Raw genomic sequence first — 19,170 nt, 5'->3', positions numbered from 1 at the left:
AGTGTAATTGACAAACCGTGATACTTTTAAAGTGGACAACATGATGATGTGATATTTGTGTACATTGTGAAAGAATTCTCACAATTGGGTTAACACATCCATCACCTTACATATTTACTTTGTGTGTGTGTGTGTGTGTGTGAACACTTAGGTTCTATTTGCTTCACAAATTTCATTCGTACAAAACAGTATCATCAACTATAGTCACCATAAAACAAAAACGTCTTCTCTAGATGAAGTATGTAAGGTGCCTGATACCTAGCAGGTACTCAGTGTATAGTATTTAATCCCACTTCCCTACCTCATGTAAGGCAATCAGAAGATGCACAGTAGATGGAGGTGACTTGGGTTTGACGTATTGCTCTGTAATATTTTGATCTTAGCCAGTAAGTTTTAAGGGTGTCCGAAGCCTAGATCTTAGTGTTTTCTATCTTCTTGGAATGAGCACACATGATTCACACACAAAGGGGCTTTGGATGCCAATCCTTTAAGAGGAGTTGAAGGGCTTCTAAAGATGCAGTTTCTCAAAGCTGGGGCCCACAGAGGTAGCTAAGATAGAGTAACTCTGCCCAATTAATTGTTTAAGTGACCTCCAGTGACTTGTGGCTACTTATATCATTGTTTCCAAGCTGTACTTGAAGATCTCGATTATAAAAGAAAATTAATTCTGTGGTCCCATTTCTGTTCTCCAAAGTGTGTATCCTTTGATAGATCTTTTCAGAATAAGCAGGGTCCAAAAAATACTTGTACCCTCTTTTACCTCTGCAAATTAATCTACAAATACCCCAGAGAGTTTGGCAAATCTGAGCCATCATCACAATGTTATAATTTCACTGTTTCTCCTGGAGTGACTGGGAAAATTCATCTTGTGGGCGTATTTGCATTGCTGACTGTACTCTTAACATCTTCCTTTTATTCCTCTCTCACTTCTTGCTTATCTTTATTTTATTTGCTAAACCACAGACCAATTTTATTCTTATATATATGTTTATACTTTAAGGAGAACTTTCTTACTGTGTTCTTTTGAAACTCCAACAATCTGTATTCTGGTGTCAACATTTTAAAATAGAGTAAATCTTCATTTCCCCCAAGTTGTAATTTCGATAACGGTGTAGGGGAGAACTCCCTGTAGTGGACTATACCTCTTCGCCATTTCACCTTTGTGGCCAAATTTACCACATCACCTCTAGAATTCTTCATTAAATTATCAGGACTCCACTGCATTTAGGATTGATTTGATAGGGAACTTAGAGGCCATCAGAGCCGCAGGGTCTGTATCTCTGGCTTTCTTTCTATTTTTCCCTGTCTTAAATCAAAAAAAGACTGGTTTGTCACAGCCTGACCCATCTATTCAGAAGTTTGTTTCATTAACTCTTTTAATGGTCTCTTCTCCAGGGCTCTGATGAGATTAAAGTCATTTCCACCCGAGAGGCTGGAGGGCTCCTGCCTTTCACCATAATTCACTGGCTCCAGCTAATGGGCAGAGGAGGGAGAGGTGGAGGTTATTGCAAGGCTAGGCCATGCTTTGCAGACTGTGGGGTGATTGAAGAGGTGGAAGTGTGGGTGTTTTTGTTTCTTTTTAGATCTTTGCTAGAATGCGTATTTTGTCCCTGCTATCCCAGCTCTAGTCTGATGTAGGAAGAGTGACCCCCATTGTAGTCTATTTTAGGGGTGCAAGGAGAGATCTAATCTTTCCATATTTTTTCCATAACTTTGGCAGAGGCTTAAACTCCTACAATTAATAATTCATTCTTTCTATTTAACTTTTGAAAATTTCTAAAACTTTTAGTAGAATAACATATTCAGTTTTATGAATCATTAGCATCTCATAAAAATTTATTTTACATTTACTTGATAACAGAATTTGAGCCAGAAAGATGAGAAGAGTCAGAAAATATTGGGTCCCTGACTTAGTGGATATAGGAGGTTCTGAAAAGCCAAAAAGTTGACAGCAACTAAGGCAGCTTTTGCCAAACTTCACGGTGTTTAACCCAGAGCTGGCCAGCCTCTATCTGCTACACTCATATATCGCTCTGGATTTCTAAAAGCATGGATATCATTTTCTATTTCTTGGAATTAAATGTTTATCATGGACTCTTATCAAGATGTGTTCTACTCCTTTTTAATTTGACATACATGTGCACACTATTTAATTTCCTTTTCTGGCACAATTGGGGAGGAAATTTCAGAAAAGACTTCCAAAAGAGGTGATTGAAGTGATCGGCACTGCCTGACCACAGATAACACCAGAAGTGTGAAGAATTAAAAAACAAGTGAGGTAATTTTTATATCCAACTGTGATATAGTCACTAGTCCTGGGTGTCCCCTGCTAGAAAACTAGAAAACTAAGGGGGGAAAAAAAGCAACTGTTTTCAGGCATTAGATAAAGAGCAGCAGAGAACTATGATCCCTAAGCGAAGGGAAGCAAACTAGATGATCTCTACCACTGTCTGCTTGGGGACAGTTTTTAGGACACAATGCAGAGATGGGACACGTGCAGAGTATGGTGGTTTTGCCAAGTTGAAGATACAACGATGAGTTTGGTGAGGATAAGGAAGTTTCATTTGCTGAATAGAGCACCAGACTGGAGGGAATTAGATTAAGAACTCTAGAAACCAGCATGGAAGTTCCTTTGAACAGCTTGCTGAATATTAAGTTATGAACTTGTTGGATAAGACTTTGAAAAGCTAAGCAATGTACAAATACCAAGGAAGGAAAAAAAATTAATAGGGAGCTACAAGCTGAACAATTCCCAGAAAGACTAAGATATGTTCAAGTTTCAACCAGACAGATTAGCAAGAACCCAGGAGGGTCACGCTTTACTAGTAGAGATAAACTAAACATGAATTGAAAGCTATTCTAGACACACCTTAACAAAATGTGTAAGTTTAAGTGGATTCCATGTAGTTTAACTGCACAAATGAAACTCAACATTCTTTTTAAAAAGGCAACAAAATTCAGTATTCAAAATGTAATATTTACAATGTCAAGCATCTAGTAAAAACACAAATTAAAAGGTCAGTGAAATATACATGACCTGTAATAAAGAGAAAAACCAATCAAAAGAAGCAGATCCAGAAATGACAGGAAGATAAGACTAAAACTATAAAAACTTCTAGGAAAATGCATAGGAAACATTTGTGATTTAAGATAGGCAAATATTTTTTAGACAAGGCACAAAAATCCTGAAACATAAGAGAAAAAATGATAATTTGGACTCCATCAAAATTTTATATTTTTGCTCTTAGAAGAACACCATTGAGAAAATTCAAAGACAAGCCTTATACGATGGAAAAATATATTGATAGCTCACATTGGACAAGGGACTTGTAACCAGGATTAAAACCAAACCAAACCAAACCAAAACAAAACAAAACAACTCTTACAACTCAGTAATAATTTTAAAAAGCATGAAATTTAAAATAGGCAAAATATTTGAACTAATATTTCATAAAGGAAGATATAATAATGGCCATTAAACACACGAAGAGATGCTCAGCATCATTTTACTTCAGGCAAATACAAATTGTAACTGCAATGTCACCACTAAATACCTACTCAAGTTGAAAAGACTGGTATCACCAAGTTCTGAAAAGAATGTAGAGCAACTGCACCCCTGCACACTATTTTGGGAGTATAAAATTGTCGAACCACTTTGAAAAATAATTAACAATTTCTTATAAAATGAAATATATACTGATCATATAACTCAGCAATTGTGCCACCAGGCATATTTATCCAAGAGAAATGGAAACAATTGTCTACACAAGGTCTTATGAAAGAATGTTAATGGCAGTTTTACTTAGAATAGCCAAACACTGAAAAAGCAACAGGTGAATAAACAGATTATAGTGTATTTTTTCAATGGAATATGGATCAATAACAAGAAGGAATGATCTACTGTACATGGAACCACATGGATGCTGAATGAGATAAGCTACATACAAAAGAATAAACAGCATGTGATTCAACATAGACAAAATTCTTCAACAGGAACGATGCATCCACAGTGACAAAAAGCAAATCAGTGGTTTTCTGGATCATGAGTGAGGGAGAATTGACAACCAAGGGGAACAAGTGAAATTTGGGGGCTATGGAGATATAATATATCTTGATTGGCATGGTGATTACATAGGTCTATGTATTTGTCACAACTTACTGAATTGTACACTTTACATTGATGCATTTCATTATTGGTAAAACATCTATCACTGATGGGAATAACCATGGCAGATTTTAGGGAAGTAGAATTGGTCAGGCAGTTCAGCAGTAGATGAAGACACAAATAAAAGGGCCTGGGTTTTGAAGCTAGAAACTTGCACATAAGTTTGGGAAGTCAGGACGGATTCTAAAAATTGTGTCCCTATATTAAATATGCAGTCACTAACAACTAAACCATCTGGTACTACTTGAAAGGTTACAAGAGCCTGTTTCCATACACTATCATTACTAAGTCCAAGGTTCTACTGTTTACCAAACAACAGGCCACTAAACTGAGAGACAAGTTGTTGGGGCAAGGGCTAGTGACTTTACTTAGAAAGCCAGCAAACCAAGAACATAGCGGACTAGTGTCCCAAAGAACCATTTTGCCTGAGTTAGAATTCATGCTTTTTTAATACTAAAAAGGGAGGGAGTAAAGTCAAACATTTCTTACTTCCAGTTGGCCTCTGGAGGGGATGTGTTAATTTCTGCCTTCCTGCAGTCATTCACAGATGGGCCTGGTCAAAATGTTTCCTGTGAGCTAAACAAAGGTATTTTAGCTTAACATTCATTACATAGGAGGTGAGGTTCCCATAGATGGACCATTATGTGTAATTTAAGCTTGCAGGTAACATCCCGTTAGTGATTAACTTGTAGTAAAAACAATAGAATACAAAGTTAAAGTAAAAGAAACAGATCCAGTATGGAGTCAGATTTTTTTTTTCTCTATGATACTACCTAGGCTGATCTTTATGAACCTTGGAGGACATTCTTTAAATGAGGGGGAAAAAAGTCTCAAAGAAGAAAGTGACCTGCACAGATTTACAGAAGTAGGTATGGTGGAATTAGGACTCAAGCCTGGGCCCCTTGGCTTGATGACTTAAATTCTTACATTGTTAAATGCTACCTCCTAAACAAAATATCCCCTGGTTACTCTCCCAAACGTCAGTTTCATCTTTTATCAGGCAGGTCACCTGAATATTCATCTTTTTCCTGGACTGGGGTATAACTCTCCTGAAGATTGGAACTGTATCCTCCACTTCTTTTCTATCTTCCACAGGGGCTGGCATAGTGCTGGACTCCTAGAGGACATTGATACGTTAGTTGTGAATGAATGAAAGCATCAAGTCATGAGTTGAGAGATGAGAAGGAACTGGATCAAACTGTGCATTAGAATCATCTGGTGGAGTATCTAAACACAGCAACGCAGAGATTTTTGTTTGATTGTTCTAGGATAGGGCTGCGATACTGGTATTTCTTGTTTGCTGTTGGCTCCTCCACACGTGGCAAAGTGCAGCATCTAGGTGTTGCTTATGCTTTCCTCACTCAAGGTCATATCCCCATACCTTTACCTGAGAGGGCGCGGTTCTTTCAGGACATTATATGTAATTGCAGTGAATGAAACAGAAATGAACAAGGCTTCTGTACCTAAAGATCCCAGGTCTTGGGATGCATGTACTTGTTACGGGTCTGGAAAATATGAAGGATGACTTTTTTCTTCCTTTTTGTAATATTTCCAATAATGTGCCATTAAACTCCTTAGATAACATTAAATATTATTTAACAGAGAGCACTAGTGAACAGTGGAGTGAGAGGCTCCGGTCTGGACTGTCTGCGTGGTGTGTATACCAAGTAGACACACCGCTGTTCTTTCCAGGGGCTCTGCCTGGAACACACTGGGGAGAAACCAGGAAAGCGAGAGACTGAGACAGAGGGGAAGGGAGGGTGTCCGTTTCTAGATAATGACATGGGTGAGCTATTTTTCCTCAAGTTCATCCAGCTTCATTCTCAGGATATTTCCTGTCCTTGTGTGGAAACAGTGCAAAGTCCTGACATTAACAGCTGTTAAAGACTCCCTGCAGACAGAAATGAAAGCTAAACTAGCATGCACATATGAAGGGGATTATCAGCCAAATGTGTTGATTTCATTCCTGGATCTCTGCAGCAAAAAAAAAAAAAAAGTATGTTTCGTGAATAATAATGATATTTACCACTTCCCCCATGCCTTTGTGTTCAGGACTCTAAGACATTCTATTTTGTCATTTGTCCACTTATTGGGAAGGAGGGAGGAAAGAGTATAAATATTTCCTAGTGTGATCAACCATCTCAGCTTGACTGGTTTTAGTGCTGAAAGTCTCACGGCATCCCAGGAAAGCCCCCAGTCAAAGGCAAACTGGGACTATTGGTCACCATAATTTCTCCCAGTATTATATGTGGAATGTCTGAATTCCAAGGTGACACAGTTCCCTGGACTTGGGGTAGGAGCACATATTGTTTTTAAACTTATACGACACAAATGTATACGACTTACATGACTTATACATATACATATGTAAAAAAAAAAACTCAAGAAAACAAAGAACATCATTCTATTACCCAGATATAACTAATTTATGTTGTCTGGGAATAAAAATAAAATGTATATATCATATTTATATAATGTATATAAATATATGTTTATTTATGTATTTATAAATATATATTTATATATTAAATATATATGAATGTGTGGAACTATGTGTTTGTGTACATGTATACACATGTGCAGACACACACATGTGCCTACACACACACACTTCTTCGTTACCTGAGTTTCATTCTTCATGCGATTTAGCATGAATAGCTTTTCAAGACTATGCTGTATCTATAGCTATAATTATTCTTAAAAGATGCATGATGTTTCATTGTGAAATTATTCTCTGCTATATTCAACCAATCTCCGATGGTTGCCTCCAGGCGCATACACACACACACCAGATTTTTTTCTCTTAAAAATAGAGCTGCAAAGAATACCATTAACATGTATAATTGAGGACGATTGAGGATTATCAAATTATTCATTGGCGACTTTAATGTCCACACAGCTTATCCTTTCAAAATCCCAACTATCTTAAATTGAGTTTCCCCAAAATAGATCCTGAGATGAGAATTTGGGTGTAAGTGATTTATTTGGGGTTGTGATTCCTGGAAGCCCAGTAGGGAAGTGAAACAGGTGGATTACTCATGAATGGGTTTCATTTGTGGGAACTGGGGTTCAATCAACTAAGGACATTCTTAGAGATTACAGCATATACCTCAGAACTATATGTCAAGGGGCTAGTAAATTTGGGGATTTATCCACTACTTCCGTTCCTTTATCAATTAAGGGCCACATTAACCCCCCCAACCCATGTAGCTGAAGGAAATGCTCATGTCCATAGAATACCCTCAGGCAGAGATGCAGGAAAGCACCAGCATTTCTGAGAACTGTCTAGGGTGGCCTCCAGGGTGGCCCAGGGAGACATAGGAAGGTGCCCACAGCATCTGCTCCCTTGCCCTCTTAGCCCTTGAATTTCTCTTCCCTAATGATGTGTTTCCTTTACCATGGCACTTGCTATTAGCAATATCTACATTTCCTCCATACTCTCCAACTATTTCTGCCTTTCTCATTCCTTCTGGTACCCACCAATATGACAATTATTTTACCACACTGGAACCTATAGTACATTGATATGGCCTCATTTTCTCTGTCATCATCCCCTTCAAGTCATCATTTCTATCCTTAGTCATGATTATATCACCCCTTGCATATGTTCTTAACCTCTTTGCCTACCTCTCTACAAACTGTACCAGCCTGGCAACACACCAATTCATAGTTAAATCCAAACTTCTGTTTACTCTGTACATGTACACACACTGTCTTTCTGACATATCATCTTCTTCACATCACCTTCTCTCTTCTTAAACCCCTGATATCCACCCCATCCTTACACTCAACTGATTATCATGTTCTACTTCTTTAAGAAAATGGATCGCTCAGAAGAGAACTTTCTAAGCCCTCACCACAACAACCATCTCCCATCTGCATCTGAGCCCTCCTGTTGCTGTTAGTCTGGATAAGCAGCTTAGTGTCCTGTCTCAAGGACTGAGTTATGTGCTAGATCTTATCCCTTCTTGCTTTGTTGAGAACATAATCAATTCTTCGTTCATTCCCCTGCATTGTTTTACCCCTCTATTTTAGATCATTTTACTCCTTCTATTTCAGATCATTTTCATCAGGAGGTAAATATGGTAAGTACCATCTTAAAAATACCATCTTGAGACCAGATGCCCATCTAAATTCTGTCTCTTTTCTTTTTTCCCATTAGAGTAAAATTTCTCAAAATAGGCACACGTACTGCCTGCAGTTTTTCTCCTGATCTCAAACTGATGCCAATCAAGCTTCCATCGCCACCACTCCATCAACACTTCTCTTGTAAGTGGCAGCAGTGACATCCATGTTACTGAACCCAATGGCTGATTCTCACCCCTCGTCTTGACTCTTAGCTGTGTTTGAGACAGTTGATCACTTTCTTTTCCTTGACATATGTTCCTCCCTTGGCTTCAGGGACAGTATGATTTTCTGGTTATCGTCTTATCTCATTGATCTCTCCTCAGTCTCCCTCCTTATCTCCACAAATTCTAAGGTTGGAAAGGCCAGGGCTCAATTCATCACGGTGATTATTCTCTATTTACACTCAATTCCAACACCTACTCTTTATCTACACTCATGCCTTTAATCAGGTGCATGACTTAAAGTACCACATGTCTGCTAGTAGGCTCAAATTTATATCTCTAGTCTAACCCTCTCCCTGATTTCTAGAATCATATACACAACTCCTGCTTTAACAGTTCTATTTGGGTATCCAGAAGGCATAGCGAATCTCTGACACTCAAACCCAAACACCTGATCTTCTCAGTAAACGTCCTTTTCCCTCAGTCTTTCCATCTCAGTAAGCAGCAACTCCATCCTTCCAACTGTTCAATCCCAAAACTGTAGAACCATCTGTATGCCTATCTTTTCTCATGTATTGTAACAAATCCATCAGCAAATCTTACAAGCGTCAACACTTAGACTACATACAGATGTCAACAATCAGGCTGGTCCAAGCTGCTACTGTTTCTTGCTTGGATTACTGCCTTGGTCTCCTAATGGTCTTCTGCTTCTGATCTGTCGTCTGTGAAGTTTAATTTTGACACCAGAGCTAAAGTGATTCTTCTGAGATTTGAGTCAGATGAGCGATTCTTTGCTTAAAACCCACTAATAATGTCAGAACTCATCCAGTAAAAGCCTAGAGGACTTGGTGTGGTAAGACCCCACCTTATCTCTGTGATATCACCTCCCCCTCTCCCTCTTTCCCAACTTCATTCCAACCACACCGACCTCCTCGTTGTTCGTCACTTGGGCCAGACAGACACCCACCTCAGCCTTTTTGCCCTTGCTGATATCAACATAGCTCACTCCCTTGTCTACTGAAGCAAGTTACTCAAATCTCACTTCCTTAGATCTTCCCTGACTACCTTATTTAAAATTGTAGCCACCATCCCCCACATCCTCCTACTCCTTATGTCCTTCCAAACTTTATTTTTACCATAGCACCTACCAACACGTTATGTAATATTTTTAAAATGCATTCATTTATTTTATGTCTCTTTCTTCTTGAATGCAAGCTTCATAAGAGCAAGGGTTTTGTCTATTTGGTTCTCTGTGCTTAGAAAAGTGCCTGACATGTAGCAGGTGCTCAGTAAGTACTTGTTGAACAGATGATTAAATGAAAATCTGCTTTGGTTTCACAAACAGATTTTAGCTGTGTGATCTTGGGCAAGCCCCTGGCACATTCCAACTGCACTTCCTCACACCTACAATCATACAGCAAAACCTAACTTATAGTACTATTGTGAAGATTAATGTACGCAAAGGATCCTGTAGCGACACTTGGCGTGAAGTATACATTCAGTAAATATCCACTGAATCCATTTTCCCTAAACAGAGATTACCAGAATTTCTTGCAAATTGCAAAACTTATTTCTTCCATATTTCCCCACCCTACTGCCTGCCTTCAGATATTTTCAACTCTGCTTTCTGTTTTCTATACATTGTACTAAGCCGAAGTAATCATTTACCTTCAGCTGCTCAGCTGATCAGTGTGAATGGATTAGTGTTCATTGTCAAATCATCACTTCTTTCCTTCCTTCTTTCCTTCCTTTCTTCCTCCCATCCTTCCATCCTTTCTTTGTTGTCCACCTAAAAGACCACCCGTAGGTAATGTAAAAGACATAACAGACTTCAAAGAAACTTTCCCAGGTGCTTAAGATTTAATTTTAAAGCTAATACGTACATCCTTCAAACAGTCAGATAGGGAGGAAAATGACAGATCTAGTGTTAGATAAGTGCAAAAACGAATGTTCCGATGGTTATACATTTAGAGAAAGATCTCTTGAGAGAGGTAATACTTGATTTTAACTGGTAGGATGGGTAGGTGTATTGATCAGAGTTATTAATGTTAACTGCAGCAACAAATAACCCGCCAAATAATACAAGCTTAATGCAATAAAGGTTTTATTTCTTACTTATGTCACAGTTTGATGTGAATTGAGGGGCTCTTCCTTGTCAGTCCTCCCCCAAGTGATGATGTCCATGACTTTCTAAATATGGCATCTGCAGTGTCTGGCTGCCAAGATCACCAAGCACACCCTTTATCTCTGCTGGCCCCAGAATAAAGCCGCTTATGCAGACTTAATCCAGAGTCTTGATTCAGTGTGACTTTACTCAGGGAGTAGTAGCTACTCTGATTCTCAGTGGGGCTCGGGGCTGCCACAAATGGTTGTATGTTTCAGAAACATTTGAAAAGAACACAGCACTATGGCCAGCACGCCAGAGAGGGTGTTGTGAGTCTCACAGCGTGGGGCTAGCGAACAGTAATGAGCCATTCTCAACCTTATTACCGTAAGACAAGTTAGACATCCCTGAGACTGGCGTGGAAATGTATGGGTCTGTTGGAGAGACAGAAACATCTATAAATCAGGTAAACAGGTGTGCATGGGATTACAGGTTCATTAATGAGGCGATGGGCCTTTGAAAGAGAGAGAGAGAGATTGCATTTCAGCAATTGTCATAACAGGTTTGTTTATGATGAGGACTGTGACCTTGGAGGCCAGCACAATGGCACTCTGCATCTTTTGAGAAGATTATAGTGTAATTATAACTCTAATGGGCTTCAGGCAAAGACTTTTAAGTAACTAGAAAGTCCCTATTTTCTCTCTCAGAAGGACGTGTGCCTGTGATATATTGGGACTAGCTCACAGGTGTCGACTGAAATAAATGCACAGCCTAAAAGTTGAGACTTATGTTTTATTTGGCAGACATTTCTGAGGACTTGAACCCCTTCGAGTCTGGGATGACAGCCTCTCCGATCGTTCTGAGGGACTGCTCCGAAGAGGTAGGGGAGGAACTAAGATATGGAGGGGTTTTACATCAAAGACAAGGTAGTTGGAACATTAAAAGATTACTTGTTAACTAAAGAAAATCAAGCATCTCAAGTTAAAGAATTTAGCTCTTTTCTATGTATGGGAGGAAGCAAACATTTGGGTTCATTGAATTCATTCCTTCGATAAGCACCTAGCTATCTAGGGCCAGTATCCTGTCCTTTCTTATTCTGAGGCCCCTGAGAGTGCACCATTGTGAGTGGCTGCAGAGGCCAGGCTGCAGGCTTGTTTTCACTGGGGGGTGGCAGCAGGCAGCGGCTGATGACTTGACGGCTTCAGCATTCTTTATTTACTGATATGGTTTGCAGTATTTTTCATTCACATAGGTATGGTACTGCTTAAAAACATTTCAGCAATTGAAAAAGAAGACAGATGGACTTCCAGACAGAAATCCCTTAAATTTAGAAGGGGACCTTCAAATATAGGCCATAGCTACTTTCCTTCTATGTGTCTCTTTTTCTCTCCCTCTTCCCACTTCTGTCTCTATCTCTGATTTCATTTCTTTGTCTCTGTATTATTTTTGGTCTTTCCATCTATGTTGTTTCTCTGTGGACCCGCCTTGTCTCTAGCATCCAGCCTCATGCCTCTGTTCTAAAGGAGGATCAACTCTGTCCCACAGGCCATATAATCCTTCACACCCTAATGAAATCATAATTTAGTGTCTATTTTTTAAAGATATTATGCCAGGCCAAAGAAAAAGAAACCCAAACCAAAGCTCTTAATTCCATTGTCTATGCGAATGTAAGCAGGGAGTATCATATAAAACCAACAATCATCCAACATGAAGCCCAGTCCAGTGGATACAACAGATGCTCTGTAGCCAGCTTGTGATTTCTGTAACAGTCTACACCAGACCAGCAAGACCCAGACTTTGCTCTTAGCTACTTCTAGCTGTGCAACAGAGTTCTCCAAGGTCTCTTTGATGATCTATTTGAAGGCACGTTTATAGTGGCTGAGAAATTACTTTACCTCAATCCAGAAAGGACTTGAGAGAATGTATCATCCACCCCCCTGCCCTTTGTAAAGAAGATATGCATAGAGATGAAGAGACAGGTGGGGCTCCTTTTTAAGCCTTTGTTTTGGAGAAAAAGAGAAATTTATATGAAAAGAACCTAGTATCATTTCATATTCATTAAACCCCTTACGGGTGCCAAAGACTGTGCTAAGCACGTTGCATGCATCGACTCGTTTCACATGTGCAACAGTCCTATGAAGTAGGTGTCACTATCAGAAAACTGAGCCACGTGATCGTGTGGCTACTGTGGGCTGGTTCGTCACACACGTTAACCTCACTCAGCTGCTGAGCAGTACTTCACAGTAGGCATTATTACCTCTATTTTATGGGTAAAGAAACTAAGGTTTAAAAGTTAAATACTTGGCTATGATAATACAGCTAGTACATAGTCATTTTGAATTTATATTCAGGCTTACAAAGTACTCCATTCCTTAGAATACTCCCTCTGTCCCCCATCTACTGCCTCCCAGGCTCATTCCAGGCAAGATTTTATGTTCTTTTGTTTAACCTAGATCCCTGATTGTAGAGTTTATCTTTTCCTCCTCAGTATCAATCACTGAGCCAAAAATATTTACTGTGATTTTTTTTTAATATATTTATTATTTTGGGGGAGGTTATTAGGTTGGTTTGTTTGTTTGCTTATTTATTTAACAGAGGTACTGGGGATTGAACCCAGGACCTCATGCATGCTAAGCACACACTCTGCCCCTGAGCTATATCGCCCCCCCCTCACCCCGCTTATTGTGCTTTTTTGGTATCTACTCTGTGTGAAGTCTAGTACTCAGGACAGAAAGGGATAGAAAAATAAATAGGAACTGGTCCCTGCCCTCAAGGAGTGATGGTCTTAATCGGGAAGAAGAAAGAGAAGCCCATGATAAAGTTAAATGGCTTTTCCAGACAACAATAGAGACATGTCACGTAGCAGGTTTTGATGTATGACTGGAAGAAGGTTACGGACAATATGTGCTGGAGAATTTCAGATGAGGGAGAAATGGTGAGCAGATGGTCACTGCTCTCTGCATAATACACCTCCATGTATTTAAAGCTCATCACTAGGCTATTCAGGAATCCTTTGTTTAGGATAAATCTTCTCATTTTTCCTTGAGACTATTACTCCCCACTCCTTTCAGCCTTTTCTGGCTTCTTAGAAAAGCGCTATTGTACACATGGAATGAGCTGATGTTTTCTTAGACAAGGTTGGCACCTAAAAGGCAATTCAACAATATGAATCAAGAGAATCTTTCCTTTGAGTTCCTGTGTGAGCTGAGCCTTTTCCTCAGACCATTGGATGACTCATAGGCAGTAAGGAAAAACCGGTGCTGACCCAACATGGTCTTAGATGAAAACACAGTATTTTCACGTAGCTCTTGGGATTGGAGGGCGTGACCATCCATACACCTAAGCCTGTGGGGTAGACTTAAGGCTGAGTGGGAGGTGGAGGAGGAAGTGTGGGGAAAATTCTCCAGCACTCTCTTAGCACCAAAATTGATCCTTCTCATCCACGTGGTGGGCACCTTTATGGATACATCCGTAGGTAACCCCTCTAAAATGTAAATACTTTTGACTCCTGTGTTACACAATCTCCCCTTATAAAGGCCTAGGAATGTGTTTCTGGGGCTGGATGAGGGAGGATGGGGGGTGCCCTATAAGATTACTGCTGTTGGGTTGAAAAAAGACAAGTTGGGAAAGAAATGCAAAAAACTTGAAGGGCCAAATGCAGCTGGAGAGCCCTGAAGTAAATCACATCTACGTCACCATCCTGCCAGGGACCAAAATCTGGTGGAAAGTTCACAGCTATGGAAATATATACACCTTTAAAAAAAAAAAACAAAAACTCTTCAGTCAAATTTCAAACACAGATCCTAGGAGAACAAAAGGTTAGACCATCACAAATGCCCCTTGTCTCAAATCAAAGGTGCCAGAGGGAAGAAAAGCAGACTTGATAACCTTGAGAGGTTTTTATCTCCTAGACAGTTTTCTGGATACATGTTTCACAGAGAGTTGTTCAGAGTCACTTTTGTGTCCCTTCTTGACATCACCTGGTAAGCTCAAGATACCTAGTTTGCCAGACGACAACTCCCTGTGAAGAAACTGCCAACAATCTTTGTTTCATGTTCTGTCCGAGAGGATGTTAGAAACTTTCTCAAGAGTCTTCAGTTCCCTCACTGAGTCCTGTGACAGGGAACACGATCACCAGCCCAGGCTGCTCCTGAGGGGCCCTTGGGCAGCTGAGCACACAACTCACTCATCCATCTAGAGACCAAGAGGCAGCAAGGAGCATCCAGACACACAGAACTGCGGGACGAGGACTCCAGTGCTGGACTTGAGGGGAAAGACCCAGACCTTTAGGTGGGCCATTGCCTTTTAAGTTTGTTCACCTTCAGATTCATTATCTTCAAACGGTGCTAATAATATTATCACATACACCCATGAGTGTGTTGGGATCGTTGAGACACTTTGTGTTACAGCATATCAGAATATGATTGTCTAATCTAGGAATCCCTTTGGCCAAGGGAAAGGGAGTTGGCAGGGAGAGAGTGGGACAGACAAAATAGACTGAACAGAGTGATGGCTTCAGAGCAGTCACCCAAACCTTGAGCAGTAGCCTCTTTATTTTGGTGGCTGAGGATATTAAATTTGATCTTTCATGAGACACATTGTTTCAAATCCAACTTTATATCATCCATTGTTACATGCTATGCATGTAGCTGTCCACTAAAAGTTACATGGGCGATAAATGGATGGATGAATGATGGACTCCCTTAAAAAGAGTCACTAGATATTTTCCTCAAAGTGATGGCCTGATCAACCATAGCAGGTTATGTCTCAGAGACCAGGGAGGTGACCCCTTCCTAGCATGACAGTAGCAAACTACCCAGAAGGATAGCATGCTGGAAATCATTTCCATCTGAAACTCTTCAAAGCACATCAGAATCTCATCCTGGCTCTGCTGGCTGCCCCTTTACAGCCTGAGTCCTCTCCTACTTCTGCCCAAGCTCATCTGCACGTGGGTTCAGTGTGCAATCTTGCTGGCTATAGGATTACTGATGACTGACAGCCATTCCCTGAGAACATCGGCTCTGCCTGTAGCCTGGCTGTGCATGGATGCTTCACGGTGACAGGATTAAGTGCTGAAGCTTCTCCAGGGACAGCCCATGCTCAGGATGTGTGTCTGAGATACTGTCAAACATGGCAACCAGGGGATGGCTACTAGATATTGATGCCTCCCTTGCGTGAAGAGCATCACGAAAACAAAGCACCAAGGTCCACTTGCAGGCTAGCTTCCCTGAGCTCCTTACATTTGTCTGTCTGACCAGGAGGATGTTGGTGGGATGCAAAGGACTCCATCTGTCTTACGTCCTCTATTTTGAGTGATGTTTTTCCCAGTAATTAAACATGTTATAACCTCAAAACCCAGCTGGGTGTCTTGTAGACATACAGAACTCTCTCATCTAAGACCAGGGATTAAACTTCCTGAACCAAATGTTTGACAGGAAATATGAGGAACAAGGAAGTCGGAAGGTAACTGCATGACTGCAGCTTTTGGAACCATCAGAACACACTGGAATTTGGCCACCAACAGGGAAGAATCAGTCCACTGAAATCATAAATGAAATTAGTACATGGGTTTTCACTTCTTAACAAGTTAGATTTGGAAGAATGTTTTATTCTCAGAAATTCTTGACTTTCAGTTGTACGTCTTAGTTCATGATGAATATTAAGACTTCGATGAAAAATACAGGTCTTGACACTATTTTCTCTGCTTGCAATAAAAAAAAAAAAAAGAGATGATCCCATTCCTCTACTAGAATACAGGCACAAATGGAGCTGGACTGGGGGAAAAGACCCCCCAGGTCCTTTGTGGATCCCACTATTTTTTTAACCAAACCAGTAAGCTGGATTTAAGTGTGGCCTCCGGGTTTGGGATGAGCGCAGGTCTTAATTCCTGTTATCTCATCCCCCTTCTCCTACCCCACCACCTCTCCCAGCCCACCAAGGCCTCGCAGCCCTGGGGTACTTCCCAAATAAGTATTCCCTTTCCATTTGCCGATTGGGCTCAAAATTCTTCAGGAGGGAAAACAAGTTGCCATCTAAAGGAAAAGTCTGATCACTATTATTAAAGCTAATAATAGGAATTGACAGACCTGGGGGACTGGAGTAATTGGTCTCGTTCACATGGACCCTGATCACTGTAATTTTGGTCTTTGGGGAAGCCTGTCCCCATGTGCTCTATCTCCTTGCTGGGCAGGCAGAAGGTGACTTCCTGGCTTTTCTTGAACAGGGATATGGATCACTTCCAAGAGGGGCTGAGTTATGAAACCAGCACATCCTTTCCTCGCCTGCTCTCTTCTTGTCCCTGTCATCTGACTACCCTCCATTGCCGTGCTTGCTGTTCATTATTAATGATCCTCTCCTTATTTTGGCCAGTTCCCTGAAATCTTCAGCCACCACAGGTGCTGTGTCTCTTCCAGAAACACTAGCGTTAGTTTAGGCTTGTTGCCAGTGACTCCTGTGCACATAAGGTCATTTAGAATTATACAGTGATAGAGATTGTTCACTTCCACATTCTAGTTTACAGACAGGGACACAGAGGCCAGAGAGCTGTAACGGATTGCCCAAGTGCAAATGGATAATCGTGGCTGAACGGGATTGGGAATCCAGGTTATCTAACTCCCAGATCGCTGATCATCCTGGCCATTTAGTTCCTTACCAACTGTTGTCAGTGATTCTACACCAAGCTCCACGATTAACCTTTTCTTGCTTTCCTGTATTCATTCGCTTAAAGATCTTCTGCCTCACTTTTTATCCATTTTATTCTCTGTGCCTTCTTCTGCCATGTTTCTTCCTCCGGCCTCACTGCTTCAACACAACTATCACTCTGTTTTTCAGTCACCTTTAGGAAGTCACACAGAATTAGGTGAATAGAAAATAAATTCTGCATTGCTTGTCAGTGTGACCTGAGGGAAGTTATTAAGAAGCAACTCTTCCTAGAGTTTCTATGTGCCTATTATAATTGTGGCTGAAATTTCAGTATCAAAGGTTAAAGTATCATAGTTTCCTTTTCACTTTCTTTTATTTGCAGTTACCCTGGGAGGAGATCATATCCAAGGGAGGATGCAATTATTTCCCAACCCCGATCACACTGCAGAATGAAGAATCATCTAAATGTGCTATCTTGGACTCCAGGAGAACAACCACAACAAAAAGATGGAGATGGGCCTATGGGAAGGAGAGGAGAGAAGATCCCAGAGGAGAAACAGCCCATGGGTGGGGTGGGTGGACCATAACACGTAGGAGGAAAGGATTTCCCAGCTCAGAGGAATTAGAGGATTAAAGGAAGTTAGTTTTGATTAGCCCCTCCTCTTCTCTCTGCCCCAGGAACCAAGGTAAATTCAAGAGCTCTACCGATGTGATGGTGGTTTAGAGAATCAGAGAGAGGCTGAAAGCAAGAGAGGATGGAACACTGCAGGGCTGGACATTAGGAGATGTGGCTCCGAATGTTAAGATTTTATTTGACTTTGAACACGTGATTTCTTCCCTCTAGGCCCCAGTCTCTTTAACTGGAAAATGATACAGTTGGACTTGATGATCCCAAGGTCTTGACTTCTTCCAGCTCTACTGAAGCCTACATTCTTCAACATGGCTTTTCCACTTGACTAGTCTGTTCAGGTGTAACTTTCTCTTGGTGTCACCACAAAGAAGCGAACTCATGTCCTTTCTCTTCTCTTGTCTCTTCTCCAAAAGCAAACTCTTTTTTGAGTCTTTTATATCAAGCAAATCCAAATATCTTTCTGAAGCTTTGTTTTACTGGAGGCCCAAAGCCTTGGGGGCTCAGTCCCCCTTAAATTCCTCTCCACGTTGTCCCTGCCTTTCTTCTTCTCAAACTCATCCCTTATACCTAGCAGGTCGAGCTCATTTAAAGTGTAAATGATAGCAAATCAGGAGCCTCCTGCGGCTTACAATGATAACACTTCCCATAATTTGCATGATAAAATTCAACTGATTTCAGATAGCATTTCTTAGGACAGATAGGTGACACCAGGGCTCCATGAGAGGGATAAATTACCACCTCAGGTTCTATGCCATCACCGTTGTGGATTCAGATTGGCTGACATTCAGCCCCAAACAAAAGCGCAAAGCCTTGTCTAATGGAGCAATGAAAAAGGGGATCTAGGAAATATTAACAAGTTCTGTATGGAAATTTATGCAAATACACGCCATAACTCAGCTGAAGAGGTTCAGCTTACACCTATAGAAAGGAGCTGCACTAGCCAGGGTTTTATGGAACTGATACCAGCTCATTACATCTCAGAGGTTGTGGGTTGCCATACAAATTAGCACTGGAGAGGGCTAAGGTGACAATTAGTCCTCAGACCACTTGCATCAGAATCACTTCAGGGTGCCTATTAAATGCAGTTTCCCACAGTTCTATTATAGACCAATTAAAATCAGAAGCTCTTAGAGCGGGCCTGAGAATCTGCATTTTAGTACACTTTCTCCTCCCCCTCCTACCAACCCCCGGCAGCTTTTAGACACACTGAATTAGACCATCTTTCTGAGCTTGTCCTCCCATAGTCCGTACTGTCTACACCTAGGTTACACACACAGTTGCCTACTCTCTTGTTTTATGAATTGGTTAAGTCACTTCACTATTCTCAGCTTCCAGTTCC

At 40.7% G+C, this 19,170-nt stretch overlaps 1 long non-coding RNA gene across 1 annotated transcript in view; it reads left to right on the top strand.

The window, feature by feature from the left end:
* Positions 1 to 18,728, top strand: part of LOC140688607 (uncharacterized) — a 74,267-nt gene extending 55,539 nt beyond the window's left edge. The window contains exons 2-3 of the long non-coding RNA XR_012063305.1: positions 11,362 to 11,438; positions 17,583 to 18,728. This is a non-coding gene — a long non-coding RNA (uncharacterized lncRNA). The remainder of the gene's footprint in view (positions 1 to 11,361; positions 11,439 to 17,582) is intronic.
* The last annotated feature ends 442 nt before the right edge of the window (positions 18,729 to 19,170 follow it).

Source organism: Vicugna pacos, chromosome 23, assembly GCF_048564905.1.
Source record: "Vicugna pacos chromosome 23, VicPac4, whole genome shotgun sequence".
Lineage (NCBI taxonomy): Eukaryota > Metazoa > Chordata > Mammalia > Artiodactyla > Camelidae > Vicugna > Vicugna pacos.
The sequence above is the reverse complement of the archived record's forward strand: the minus strand, read 5'-3'. Positions and strand labels throughout refer to the sequence as shown.